The sequence below is a fragment of the Lucilia sericata genome, unplaced genomic scaffold (genome assembly GCF_015586225.1).
Source record: "Lucilia sericata isolate MDLA Ls3-8-SP2 unplaced genomic scaffold, ASM1558622v1 Contig000514F_arrow, whole genome shotgun sequence".
NCBI lineage: Eukaryota > Metazoa > Arthropoda > Insecta > Diptera > Calliphoridae > Lucilia > Lucilia sericata.
This window is the reverse complement of record NW_023994527.1, coordinates 1-16,039: the sequence shown is the minus strand read 5'-3', so window position 1 is coordinate 16,039 and position 16,039 is coordinate 1. Positions and strand designations below refer to the sequence as shown.

Below are 16,039 nucleotides of genomic sequence, written 5' to 3'. Positions count from 1 at the left end.
ATTGCGTACAATTTTAAATAAAAACAACAAATATTAATAATAATCACCTACAAAATGTGACAAATAAATTTATGAATTTTGAATGAAAAACAAAATATGCATTTTTTTAAATCTACTCACAAATAATTGCGAGATTTTTCTATTTTTATCAAAAAGAAAAACAAAATATTTTTAAAGCAAAAAAAAAAAAAAAAAACGCCCCAAAGAGCCATTAGGTTTTTCTTTTCACCAAAGAAAAATAAATATATAAATTAATGAAAAAGTAATTAAGTATTTTTTTCTGTGGTCTACTGAATTGTCTGAAAATAAAGTTGAATAAAATGGTGGAATTTGTTGACAATATGAGTCTTTTAATATTTATTGTATTATTATTTTTTATTTTGAAAATTTAACGTTTTATTTTCCTCATAATTTAACTATCTAGTATAATGTGTTTAGAATAGAAAGGTGCTATGTCCAGTTTTTCAAATTCTAAACATAGTGTTATGAATGTCGAAGTGCTTTACGTGAACACCTGCTTTGAGGGCCATATTTCACGGTGGTCTTTTTCATCCACGACTCACCACCACCCCATTGTGCTTCTTACACGCCGTTGTCAATTTACGTATATGGATGTCCGGTCCATTATACGCACACTTTGCTTAAGTACTCGAGCTATCTAATCTCTTGCCATAGTAGACCCGTTTGGGAAGGACAGGTGGCATGAGCAAGCTCAATCTAACCCCGACAAAGGAAAAGGCAATCACTGGTTAGAGTCGATAGAAAAGGCGGACCCAACATCACATGAAAACACCTTATTGATGTTATGAAGAATGCTCGTGTCCCTACAAAACATTCTAATCATCTAAAGATTCACCCTAGTGCATTCCTGGACCTCTTAAAGTCGCTTAACCACACTACACTACACTACAACAGCACCTAGAGACATATTTGGTAGCCCGAAATACCCAAAATAATAAATCAAAATCCCTCTTCATGAACCGATCTGTAACAAACGATGTAAAAATTTCCAAAGTCAATTGAACCCAATAATTGCCCCGATAAATAGTCGCGTAGCATGAATCAATATATCCTGTTGAGATGGCAGCAGCTGCGAGAAACTTCCCCGAAGCGTAAAAAGGCATACTAAATCAGTAGTAATCTCCAATATATGGAGACTTTCCCAATATCTTTCTACGGAATGATAGGCAACTACTGAACGCTAACCTGACAATACCCCAGCATATACCGACTCCCTACTACACGACCGGTAAGAAATACCGATCGGGTTCAGGAATCCAGCATATGCTGCTTTGTACACAGACCTGTGTCATTTGGAAATAGAATTAGAAAAGCATTATATACATATAGGGTATATCAGTCGTTAAACCAACATTCTCTTCCCGCGAATTTGGGTTTAAACCACAGCCACTATGTAGATCACGAAGGAACCTCAACCAACTGACCAGCCAGGACAAGTCAGGTGGGCAACTGGCCACCCGTAGTACCACATTATGTGGTTCTCTGGTTAGACCCCATGTCAAATTATACCAAGGACTAGCCGAGGAGTGAAGTGATGGGATCTATCATCAAGAAAACATTCCCCGGGGGGAACCATAAAAAAATCTGATTGGAACATCTTTTCAGTTTTAAATTTAATTTCACAAAAAAACCTAGTGGTCCTTGTCTTTTAATTTAATTAATTATGGATTGGTCTCTACAGGAAGGATTTTTGAAGCAAACCAATTTAGCTGCAGAGATCTCGACTTTTCTTTATACTGACCTCTTGCGCAAATCTATAATTCTGACGCTTAATAAGAAAAGACTTTCGAAAACGTATCTAACCAATACTTTCACCTTGTAGCTTAATAATCCAGTCCTCTTTCCAAAGTCTAATACTAATACTTTTTCAGGACTAAGCACTCCTATTTATGCAGTGTATCATATTGGACTAGGCAAATGGGTTGTGGGGGAAAGGATAGAGGGAGTAGTGTTTGTGAATATATGATTTTAATCTTTTCACATTGAAAGTAAAGTAGAATTCCTCTGCAGGAAAATTGTTGTATATACAGAATTTTCCCCATAAAGTATTGTGCGATTCACTGGCCAATCGACTACAAATGGGAAAGACGACTATACGGGAATCAGGAACAAGTTCCAAAATATCATAATAACACACATAGAACAATACAACACACACCACGATCCGATGTTAGCATTCCTTACTGTCGTTAATAAGAACCTTAACCCTCTCCTATACCCAGTCGAGTAGCTCCAACTTAGACTTCGAATTCCTGGCGTAAGCATATCAAATGGAGTGAAGTCTTTCTTATAACGTTTAAAAAACCCGAAATACTTGATTGCTTCTATGTGTTAAGACATTCATTCATGTTATACCTGATTTATACAATCTCCAAAGGGTTTGACCTATAATTGCATGAATAAGAATGGCAGATGTTTCTGTCTTAACCGAAAGAGTAGACAGGGTTGGAAGTTGGATACAGAAGGTTCTTTATGAAAATAGGAAACAGAGTAGTAGAAACCAAGAACATTCGGACTGACAGAACCAGATTATTTGTACACATCCCGAAGACTCGAAGTGACTATCCGCAGCAGCAAATGTTTGAACTCTATATATGATTTCCATGACTTTAGAAAGTGTTAAGCATAAGGTTGTTAGCCTCTGTTTTTTTAAAGAATTGGCGTTACAGTTTAGCAACATTCCAACATCTTGTTTTCGAGCTATTAAGAGTTACTTGCAAATAACTCAGCAACAAGCATATCATTATCAATCAAGTCAGTCAATGTATGGTCGTGTTTGAGAAGTGTCGGAATTGAAGAACTACCGTTATCCTTTACACTTTTAACAAACGACAAATAGGTTTTACTGCTCCTTGCTGTTGGAAAATGAATTTCTTCAGCAAATTCTCAGCTACAGTATTTAGGAAAGCCTAAGGTCTCCTCGCTGCTTAATCAAATAATATTGATACGCTTTAACCAATTGTACGTTGCAATTATACCCTCACGTTTAAGTTCTATGATAGCCACATGTTGCTCCGATGGTTTGAATTGCTTAACATCAAAGATTTTGTTTTATAGCCTTCTTCTGTTGGATGGTGATCGTAATCGAACAAGTGTGTCGTGCACTTGCCTGCTATGCATATGATCAGTCCATGTCTGACTTCCCAAACAGTAGTATTTAATATTTACTCATACTTTGCTCCATTCCCTACCTATTTGTTTCAGTTGCTTTGATGTTACCTAGAGTATGTAGGTCCTTCAAAATAATTTCGTTAAGGTTTATTCCATTCATGTCGCTGAGGTAGTTGGTGTCATTGCCAAAGTGAAAACTAACTTCTTTTATCAGTCCGTGGATCCCGATAGTAACGCCGACTGTTGGTTGACACTGTGGCTTTTATACCACTCAGACTTGTGTATTCAGCCTGAATGTTAGTACCCTTGGTCGAGTACATACATAGCCGTTTTTTTCATTCCACATATCCATAAAATTAATATAGTTTAGAAATTAGAAATCCTGCTTTAGTTCTAAAATAATAACTCTGCAGCTGGAGACAAGATGTCTAAGTGCTTAACGTGACATCTGGATTAAGATTTTTCATCCACTGGGTAGAGTTGAGACGGTCTATCACGCACTCCTGAATCCTTCTATGAAGAACTCAGGTGGTAATTTTGTTACTTGGCTGAGCCAGTCCATGTACAAGCATTTTTGGGATTTTCATTCTTATTTTTGGGAATTGCGGGATGCCCTTTGACCTTTTCAATTTTTTTTGCATATTCTTATTTGAAATGACAAATTTAACAAGCGTTGAAAATTTCATTGAGTTTTGTTCATAAATAAAGATTTTGTCATATATTACATATTTGTTTAATTTCTAAAACTATGATTTATATCAAAATTTTAATAGGATCGCAGATAGCTACAACAATTTAGTCCATATTTATCCCTTAATATCATTTTTTAGTTAGATATGGAAATTCTCGACCCTTTACAAAAAATTTCAAGCCAATATCTCAATTACATTCAAAAATATGTTCATTTAAACCTGTGTCCTTTAATTTCATCTTTTTCATATTTTAGTATTAAGTATGACAGTACATATTTAAATCTTATATTTACCTATTTTCTATTTGTTTGCTTATCCTTATAATTGAAAGGTCCTATTATGCTTAAATTTTCAAAAATTTATAACTATTTTTTACCTAAATTTTTTCGACAGATCATTTCGTTCTGTTTCGTTTAGATCATGTAGGTAAAAATATACAGGTAATGATAATTTCGATTCATTCACTAATAAGAAATATCAATGACTGAATTACAGGTTATAGTAATATAGTCCTAAATGTTAATAGGTAGACAATTCGTAATTTTTTACTTTGGAATACCTGTATCGGAAATGACAATAATTGGTATATAAGTAAACTTCTCAGATTTTAAGTACCATATTTAATAAATCTACAATGAAGATTACATTAAAGTGCGAAGAGTTGTGTTCCGTTTTATGGAGTATTTCTTCAAAAGGGCCAGAAAGAATTGAAGACATTTCAAATTATATAAAAACTACATATAGTAGAAAAGTAGACAAAACAGGCATATCAAAAATTGAAAACTTTTTAAAACTTTTTGATGTAAAAAGTAAGTCTGTGGATGGAAATCAAAAGAAATTTCGATTAAAATTTTGTAGTTGAGGGTCACACAAAAACTTTTTTCAATCTCAAATGATGAAATTGCTGATACATTTAACGAAATGCTGAAAAAGGAAAACCAACATATGGATGTCGTACATATTGCAACTATTCTTCCTAATGCATCACCAAAACGACTTAAGCGAATTGTGGAAAGTATACCAACTCCAACATCATAATCAAATTTTACTGAAGAGGAAGCAATAGCGCTTATGTTGGAACTGGGTCTCAGTCGAAATAAGTACCAAATATTAAGGAAAGCTCTGCATGAAAAAGGACACAATATATTACCATCATACAAGGCGATCCAGGAAAAAAAAAACAAACGATCCTACTAAATCAACAAAAAATAATGAAGAATTGAAAGAACTGAGAGCTGCGGAAAAAAGCAGAATCCAAGAAGGATTTAAAGTTCAGATGGGATTAAACATCGACAAACCACTTTCAAGTTGCGGTAGTACAAATGACGGTAATACGTCGAGAAGGTTTTTTCGTGATTTTGAAATTACTTCAAAAATAACTGGAATCGACAAGGAGTTGCTTCGAAGAGTTAAAACTATTTTAATGGCACTGAATAGTAAACATAAAATTAATGAAAATCGATTTGGGGAATACACATCTGAAATTTCTAAATTACTTGTATCTCTGTATCCATGGAGGGAACTAACACCAACAGTACACAAAGTATTGTGTCATGGTCAAATAATAATTGAATTGAATATTCTTCCACTTGGAGAGTTAACAGAAGAAGCCCAGGAAGCGAGGAATCGAGATTTTAAGCATGTTCAACTATTCAGCTCAAGAAAATGCTCCAGACAATCACAGAATGAAGATATTTTTAATAGTTTACTTCTATCTTCTGATCCTGTTCTTTCAACTATGCGAAAAAGATGGATTTGTTATGAAACTCTATCATCTCAAAACAAGGAAGATTTAAAGGACTTATATTACCTTCTGGATATGTATACCGATATGACAGATTATTTTATAGAAAATAAGTAGTGTTAGGAATTAACTATATAAGTAGGTTGTAAGAATTAATTGTATTATGTTTAAGATAAACAGTTCAAATAAAAAAAGCTATTATACTAACTGATGATATTGTATTAAATTGTGTTTTATATTTCGGTGGACGGGAAAGGTAATTTGTGTGGGGTGATTTAGGTGTTGTTGTGCGTGGCTCATAATAAAATTATAATTTTTTTTATTTTATATACAATATTATAATAAAATAATTAACTAAATAATTTTTAAAAATTGTCCAAATATTTTATTCAACACCAAATGTATGTTCTGTCATACTTAATACTAAAATATGAAAAAGATGAAATTAAAGGACACAGGTTTAAATGAACATATTTTTGAATGTAATTGAGATATTGGCTTGAAATTTTTTGTAAAGGGTCGAGAATTTCCATATCTAATTAAAAAATTATAATAAGGGATAAATATGGACTAAATTGTTGTAGCTATCTGCGACCCTATTAAAATTTTGATATAAATCATAGTTTTAGAAATTAAAGAAATATGTAATATATGACAAAATCTTTATTTATGAACAAAACTCAATGAAATTTTCAACACTTGTTAAACTTGTCGTCTCAAATAAGAAAATGCAAAAAAAAATTGAAAAGGTCAAAGGGCATCCCGCAATTCCCAAAAATAGGAATGAAAATCCCAAAAATGGGATTTTTTACTTTTTTGCCCATAGGGTCCACATTTCTTTCAGGGCTGGGAAAATACTTTTGGAGTAAATAGAAAACATATTGAGGTTTCCAAAACTGCTTTCAGTTTTCTGATCCCAGCTTTGGGATTTTAGAACATGTCGCCCAAAGTTGAAGTTTTGATAAAAAATAGGTCATATTCGGAAGGACGCAGTGGCAACATTTTCAAAAAATAGGACAAGTTTTTTACGCCAAAGTGTTCTGCGTAAAGATACCTTTTAGAAAACTATAAAATTGTTATATGTTCTTAATAAAAATTTTATTTTATTAATAAAAGAGTTAAGACACATTTTTGGCAAAAAAACGCCAAAAATCTAAAATTTTTTGAATTTTTAAATTAAAAAACGTATATTTTTGGATCTGTAAACGATATTGATCTGAAATTTTTTGTATATTATTGGAAATTTTGTTGTCTAACTAACAAGAAAAAATTGAGTCCATTTGGTCCAAAATTACGCCCGGTATTCAAAAAAAGGCGGACCAAGGTATGGTAAATTTTGTATCACTAAATTTTTAAATGCCTATAACTCGGATATTATAAGAGATAAGTAGTATGTCCAAGCATGTTTTTCCAAGATCTCGTCGAGCGCTTTCACAAAATATAAAAATCTTTGTATTTGGGTGAAAAACAAAAAAATGGCACGAGTTTAAAAATTTTACATGTCGTAGGTACCCTACTTTGAGCCGCCACAGCGCCGTCCCTGGGGCATCTGCAGGGTTCATCTTCAAAACTTAAACTCGAATACTCCTTGGCTACGCTCACGCCAAATTTTATCCCGATCGGATCAGCCGTTTAGAAATGCCAGATTTATTTCCAAAAAATTTCCATTCTGCCCCACTGTGAGCACCTATAGACGTATTTGGAAGTCCGAAATACCCAGCCAATAAATCAGGATCCCTCTCTAAGTCAGATAATGCAAATTCCGCAACCTATACTGGCAGCCTACTACGCGAAGAGTAAGAGATACACCCAATAACATCTGTTGAGATGTCAACAGCACCGGAGAGAGAATCCAGACATATATGGCATTTGTATATATCAGTACTTAAACCAACATTCTCTCCCCGCGAATTTGGGTATAAACCACAGCGATTACATGGATCCCGAAGAAACCTCAACCAACTGACCAGCCAGGACAAGTCCTGCGGCCAACTGGCCACCCGTAGTGCCAGATTATATGATACTCTGGTTAGACCGCATGTCAAATCATTTCAAAGAAAGGCCGAGGATACATTTGATCATCTCCAGTTTATAGTCCCGGCAGACTAGAGGTATTGGTAGCATCTTTTTTCCCTGGGATATTGCAATAACAAGGTAACATACCTCCGGAGGGAGCAGCTGGAGACAAACGCCGACCGGGATGTCTCTTAATATAAGTCAGACATTGGTATATACACCACTAAAATTCGCCATCAAGAAACTGGATCCTACGCTGACTGAAATGCATCTTAATAAAAGTCAAACTTATCTTGGATTTGGAATATATACCACTCAAATTCGGAACAAAACCAGACACTCAGCGTAGTCGCAGGTATCTAGTTACACTACAAGGCAGATACTCTCTGTTGCAATATAAGAATCTATAATGGGGTCATATAATATTCAGCCACTCTTAGTGAAGATAACATAGGTACGCTGTGGGGTAAGTGATAGATGGTACTTAACTCATGTCTTTAGGATGTTTATGACCATGCACTTTATCCGAGCATTCAAGGTGACCACCTTTGAAGTGGATAGGAGATAATGAAATTAGTTTTTAAAAGAGGACTTATATGAGGCTTTAGAATCATTACTTAGGAGTAATTATATAAGGGTCATTACATCAGGCCTAGGTTTAAATGCTTCCGTTTTCTAGGTCTAACATTTCAATTGGTTTGCAGGCAACCTTGCCAATAGAGAATATTTGTGGACAATTTCAGCACTCTTTACTCTTTTGGCTGTCGTGACAGACTGACATAGTTGGATATTGTAATCTTTTAAGAGTCCAACCTATTTCGGAGTGTTACTAAGTAAATGAAAAAGAAATCAATATTATATATCAAATTTTCTGTTATAGATACATACATGACATTGAATTAAGAATTAAGACACTGCAATTTTCAAACTGCATACCTTTATAATGGAAAATTTGATTTTTATTTATTTTATGTTAAACATTCTATTTTTATGGAAAATACCTTTATAATCTTATAATCTACATATTACAGCTTGGAAATTGTGTGAGTACATTTTCCAAGCTGTAATATGTAAAATCTGTCTGATCATTTTCTTATGGGACAAAATTTAGTAACACTTTGTATGATTTACGATCTCAACTATATGTTTATATTTAGGGAGGTAATTTGTGGTAAATTTTTACAGAAAACCACAACTTTTAAGTTTATTTTCTTGTAGAACATAAACATTTTAACACGTTTTCCTCTTAGACAAACCGCATAAAAGTAATAAAATGTTAACAATAATCTTGACATAATTTATGAGTAAATTAAACCTCATTAAAAGTAGTCTGTTTTTAATTAAATAAAAATTAGGAAACAAGGAAAATAAACTGTTTCCGATGCTAAAGATTTGATTTTAACGCTCAAGCATTTCATCACTCTAATGTCGATGAATCAAATGATGACGGATTTCATTTGAATTTTGAATAACATTTTAATGATGTTGTTAACTCAAGCAGCAGACATTTTAATATAATAAACTTTGTTTTTTGTAAATTTTATTTGTATTTTTATAAACATTTTCTTCCGTTTTATTTGCTTATTTGTTGTTGTTGTTATTATTCGGAAAAATACACAAAGTTTCTTTGAACCATATTTTGGCACACACTCTCTCGTCTATACAACCGCTATAAGTTTAACTTTTGTTTAATATTTCTTATATGAATGTTTTTTTTTTTTGCTGTTTTTATTTGTTTAATAACAATTATTTGTATAATTTATTTTAGAAATGCTGTAAGCAATATAAAAATATTATTATTTAGAATAATTTTAAACAAATAAAGCAATTCAATGGATTAATTAAAATATGCATATCGATTGAATTGTATCTATTTATATTCATAACATTATGCTACAGTGTGACAAGAAATTATGGACTCAATAGAATTAGAAGAAATTAAATAATTTGGCAATGTTGTTTAATGTTTCTTTGCTCCCGAAGAACTTGTTCCTATATTAAGTGCATTTCTTATAAATCGGCCTTTTATACTTAGAGATTCGGAGGCATGATCGTCCAATGGCTCAATTCGACAAGAATTCGACAGTCGGAATTTGGAACAACTGGCTGGTTATATACCACATTTATCAAGTTTTGATAGGGCTTTCCTAATCAAAATACGCACAAAAGATGACTGATCTACAAAAAGTGCCCTTCGGGACAACGGTTCAATAACGTTCAAATAAGATTTTTGGATCCGTTATGAGTCAAATTAAGGTCTTCAAAAGGGCGCTTAGAGGAACCTAACAATGTGAAGTGTTATACCATATCTTATGGTACATGGTCATTAATGACCTTCTCGTCAGATTATGTTCTATTGGTTCTAATACGATTCCCCATGGAGATGACGTAGCCGTAGCTGGTAATCACCTTGAAATTTTACCGAAAAGGCTTGGTAAAGTTTCTTAGATCATTAAAATTCTATCCCAAAGGTTGATAAAAGTTTCTTACATCATTAGGTCATGGAGCATAGACTTAGGTCTTAGTGTCAATCATGGTAAAATAGAACATGTACTGTTTTCTGGAAAGAAGTCGAAGTTGGTACTTTCTCATCGACAGGGTGAGCAGGCCTTTGTTCTTCATACACGCCGGTGGCAATTATTACTTATACATTGTTCTGCCGGTTCATATACAAGTACTTTGCTGAAGTACTCGAGTATTTTGCTCAAGTATCTCTGACCATTGCTGCCCCATTGCATAACTTTCGAGTTGCAAAAACGTACTTTTTCCGTACTTATCCCGTATTATAGACTTCACCGTGCATCAGTCTTTTAATCGACATTCTCTTCGCTTGAATTTGGGTTTAAACCACAGCCACAACGTGCACCTCGAAGGGACCCCTCCAATAACAGGGACAAGACAAAGTCCGAAACTCTGCCCAGGGAGCTATCAGAATATGTGGTTCTCAGCTTCATGTCATCATCACATGACATCACTCCTTTTCCCCGGAATTGCAATAACACCAAGATCTTTCCAGGGTCTTTCATCAAGGTAACATGCCTCCGGGTATAGGTGTTCTCTGGAAAGTAGATATTCTATCTATCTATGACTGAAGACAATGCCTACAAAAGCCAATACGGTGTGTTGAAACTTTATCTAAATCTTATAATGACATTCATTATTGCATTCCGGAACCTTTCATTAATAGCTTTCGCCCTTTTATCACAACGATGTACGAATCTCTTCCCTTTAATGTGAAATGTTTCTGTACTTATATAGATGAATCCAAAACATTAAGCAGGGTTGGAAGTGCAACCTATATTGAAGATTCTGGGACCAAGATCTCTTTTACAATCAACGATGAACTGTAGAATTCTCCAAGCTGCAATATCAGGGATTAAGAGGGCTGAGAATTGGATAAAGTACTAATGGATATCTAAATAATATCAGAAACAGCCAAGCTGAAATTAAATGTCAGATATTTTTGCACATATTCCAGTTTTGTGCTGTTCCTCCCTTAGCCCCAAGTATATATCATATATCGAAAATATGTTTTACGGAAGCTCAAGATCAAAGATCTCTAGGTCTTTATGGCCTAGAAAGGTTATATTCTGATCATTCTTATCTTCTACATCTTATATATCTTATGATTACTGTAGTAGCAGTCCTAGTGAAGATAAGAAAGAACGATAGCACATCTTCTACGCAATTGTTCTGCGCTGGGAATGAATTATGAATGATAACTGGGCAGTGAACATAACTCTGATCTTTCCGATCAATGTAATGTTAAAATGGGACTGATTATACATTAATTCCTTAATCCTAATTTCTATATTCAGATCTTTCTTCTTATTCAATCTACTACTTGATTGATTCATGCCTTCGTTCATACCTGGTTACTATTACCACTCTTATAGGCATTAAGGGACTTTTAAAGACCTATTTGTAGCTCTGACACCTATGTATGTGTTGTAACATCCTGAAGAGCCTAATCTAATGTCTCAATAATAGAAATGTAATGTATTCTTATTTTCAAGTCGATCCAACTTTTAGTAAGTGCACAAAAGGGATTAAATTTAAACCTTTATATTGGAAATTTGTTCTATTAAGAACCCATTAAAATTATTACACTTGTAATTTTGACCCAATTTAAATTTTTAAAGAAAATACCTTGTAATATCAACAAATTTAAAAATAATTTTCATATTCTAAAAATACTTTCGCAGCCGCATACATAAATAACTGAAAATTTCAAATAAAGGTCATTAAATATCCAAAAATAAGAAATCTATAAAAATCGATTTTATTTGAAAAGTTGTTGAAATAAAAATCTCTTATGATTTACTGAGCATTTGTATTAGTGTTCGGGGGAGGATGTTTCTACTAAATTTATTTTATAGATTTTTATTTTTCAAATAACACTTAAATTGTTCAATATGTTTGTTTATGTTATATGAGCGAATATATAAATTTTTGTTAAAATGCAATGACGTCATAAATTTCTTCGAGAAGCATTGAAAAGTCATGTCATGAAGTCAGGAAGAAAATGATGAGTGTTGAAGTGCGCTACTCTAAATGATTGTTCTTAATTGATTGGAGATCTAACTATAGACTAGACTAGACTAGACTATAGACTAGACTATAGACTAGACTGTAGACTAGACTATAGACTAGACTATAGACTAGACTATAGACTAGACTATAGACTAGACTATAGACTAGACTATAGACTAGACTATTGACTAGACTATTGACTAGACTATAGACTAGACTATTGACTAGACTATTGACTAGACTATAGACTAGACTATAGACTGGACTATAGACTAGACTATTGACTAGACTATAGACTGGACTATTGACTAGACTATTGACTAACTACTAGACTATAGCTAACTATAGACTAGACTAGACTATAGACTAGACTATAGACTAGACTATAGACTAGACTATAGACTAGACTATAGACTAGACTATAGACTAGACTATAGACTAGACTATAGACTAGACTATAGACTAGACTATAGACTAGACTATAGACTAGACTATAGACTAGACTATAGACTAGACTATAGACTAGACTATAGACTAGACTATAGACTAGACTATAGACTAGACTATAGACTAGACTATAGACTAGACTATAGACTAGACTATAGACTAGACTATAGACTAGACTATAGACTAGACTATAGACTAGACTATAGACTAGACTATAGACTAGACTATAGACTAGACTATAGACTAGACTATAGACTAGACTATAGACTAGACTATAGACTAGACTATAGACTAGACTATAGACTAGACTATAGACTAGACTATAGACTAGACTATAGACTAGACTATAGTATAGACTAGACTATAGACTAGACTATAGACTAGACTATAGACTATAGACTAGACTATAGACTAGACTATAGACTAGACTATAGACTAGACTATAGACTAGACTATAGACTAGACTATAGACTAGACTATACTAGACTAGACTACTATAGACTAGACTATAGACTACTATAGACTAGACTATAGACTAGACTATAGACTAGACTATAGACTAGGCTATAGACTAGACTATAGACTAGACTATAGACTAGGCTATAGACTAGACTATAGACTAGGCTATAGACTAGACTATAGACTAGACTATAGACTAGACTATTGACTAAAACGTTTCGCTCTATCAAATCAAACTGACAAGTCCATTAAATTGATTGTAGAGTGTAATAAACAATATTCCTGCAACATTTAGCAAAAAGATCCACAAACCGAAAGATATATAAACCATGAAGACAATTATGAAAATAAACATTGGCCATAAAGAAAACAAGTAAGTGAATATGCTGCATCAAAGATTCAAAAAAATCCGAAACAAAAAATATCGGTGAAAAAAAAATAAATAAAAATGATAAAGAGAATTTCCCGAAACAGAACAAAAGACTGAAAGAAAAAACAATTTTTGCAACAACAAAAAAAATAAAGAAAAAATCCCACAAATTGCACATTTAAAGTTGACTGCTGGCATCACCTTCATGATGAACACAATTTTTGTGTGTGTGAGTGTTTTTTTTTTTTTTTTTTTTTTTTGAACAAAATATTTTGATTTATCCGAACATTCGAAAATAATTAACAAGTGATTAGTGGATGTTTTGTTTTTGCATGTGAAATGGAAATACGTAAGGAGAAGACTTCCCGCAGTTCATTTAATTTAGTGCATTTTTTTCGTTTGTTATACCCTACACCACTTTAGTGGGGAGGGTATATTGGATTTGTGCTGATGTTTGTAACATACAAAAATATTCGTCCTAGACCCACCTTAAAGTATACCAATCGGCTTTTCTGAGTCGATTAAGCTATGTCCGTCCGTCCGTCTGGCTGGCTGGCTGTCCATGTAAACCTTGTGCGCAAGGTACAGGTCGCAATTTTCAAGAAAATTGGATGAAATTTGGCACGCACGTTTAATTTGACCCAAGGACGAAGCCTTTTGAAAATGGTTAAAATCGGTCCATTATTTCACCTAGCCCCCATGGAACAGAACCCCCCGAAAAGGGCTTCTGAGCTCATAATTATGCTAAATATACAGATATATCGATAAAATACGGCACAACTAACTTTTATTGAAGTCTTGATGACCCTGCCAAATTTCATAAAGATTGTTACGATTTTCTTGTCATAAACAATCTTTTTATTTGTTGAATTTTAGTATTTTTTTTTAGAAAAACACAAAATTTCATTAAGGGTTCCTTCCCACACTTCTTTTAAATTAACAAGTAAAACAGCTACATATTTCTTTTATTTACACTCATATTTATGAGTATAAATATACACATGATGTGTTGTGGGTTAATCTCTTTAAATTTTTTCTTCGTTAATAAATGTAATGATCTCTTTATTTCTTACTGTTCACTGATAAAGAGTTAGCATTTTTTACAACCACACTCTTAACATATTAATGGATTTGGTTGTTGTTGTAAATTTTAATTTTTTTTAACAACGAAGAGCACCAGTTTTTTTTACTTTTCTTTGCTGTTGATGCAAAAGTCACTCATTGAGAGTAGATCTTTTGATTTAGTTTTTTTTTTTTGCTTACTTTTTTTTACATATGTATTTATTTCTTTTTTTTTTCTCCTTGTTGTCAACTAACTATGCATTCATGTGTAGTTCTATTTCATTTAGGTTAATGCAAAAATATTTAGGCAATATTTCATTACCATTCATTCCTTTTTTTTTACATATGTATGTTTTTTTTTGCAAAAATTTTAACGGGATATTCTTGAAGATTTGCTTCTAGAATTTGACAATTTTTGTAACCAAGTCATTATTGAAGTGAACGTTGAAAATAAAACATCAAATACGGAAAAGTAAGCTAAATAAAGTAAAATTGGAAAAAGTTGAATTTAAAAGAAAAAAAAAAAAAAATTTCAATAGGGAAAAGGATAGTGAGACAATTTAATAGCCCAGGTGTCCTTGGAGCGAATTATTATTTAAGAATTTTCTTTAAGGAAACTTAATAGTACGAGGTAAGACCTGTTGTTAGGGAACCTTTTGTATTTTGTCCTCTCAATGTGATTTTTTCTATAGGAAAAAATTTCAAGTGTGATTCCTGGGTGTCGGCAGATATTGTGAGGACTATTAACAGTTCCATTGAAGGACTGCGGAAAGAGTCTCCAGTTTTTGGATATATGAGTGCACACGTGGTCCACTCGTCACGTCTACCCAAATTTTAAGGAGGTATTGTTAAACCTCATGGTTATTAGCCCACGTGGTCCTCTTGTCACGCCAACCCACATGGACCTACTGTCACCCATACCCTGGTGTCAAAGAGGTTGTTGGAAGCCTCAGTCGTTTTAGCCCACGTAGTCCTGTCACGCCAACCCACGTGGACCAACCGCCACCCTTACCCGAGTGCCAAATAGGTTGTTTGAAACCTCATTTGTTTTATCACACGTGGTCCTACTTCCAAATTTTGCCACGTGCCAAGAAGATTTGTGAAACCTTGGATTATAAACACACGTGGTGAGAACATAACTATAACCACGTGTCACCAATCATCTAATCGGATAAGTAAAACGAAAATCAAAATTTTTAAGTGACCAAAAAAAAAAAAAAAGAAAAAAACAATAATTCGACGGTTCTAGTAAATTAATTTACATAAGGAAAGATATTTTGATCTAAGTGACTCGATATAATACAAATTAGAATACCTAAAATTAAGTACATAATATTCTCGGAATTGACGATTTTTTTTTAAATCTATTAAAATTAGTTATTCTGAAATAACAGCAAAAGGAAGAAAAAATCTATTGGAAATTATGTTTTAATATTAAATTTGCAGAAATAGAAGAATCGAATATTTTGCTAATATCAATTATAATCAATAGTCTAATCCAAAATAATCGCAATTTTCATAATACTAAATCCATAATCAAATTTCAGAAATTATAAAATTCAAAATTAAAATCCTTTTTTTTTA

General features: G+C 33.0%; 1 long non-coding RNA gene across 1 annotated transcript; it reads left to right on the top strand.

Moving 5' to 3' along the window:
- The first annotated feature begins 14,775 nt into the window (after positions 1-14,775).
- On the top strand, positions 14,776-15,991 carry LOC119605735. Its single transcript, XR_005231604.1, has 3 exons — positions 14,776-14,927; positions 14,995-15,086; positions 15,148-15,991. It is a non-coding gene; the product is annotated as an uncharacterized LOC119605735 (long non-coding RNA).
- Positions 15,992-16,039: the final 48 nt, after the last annotated feature.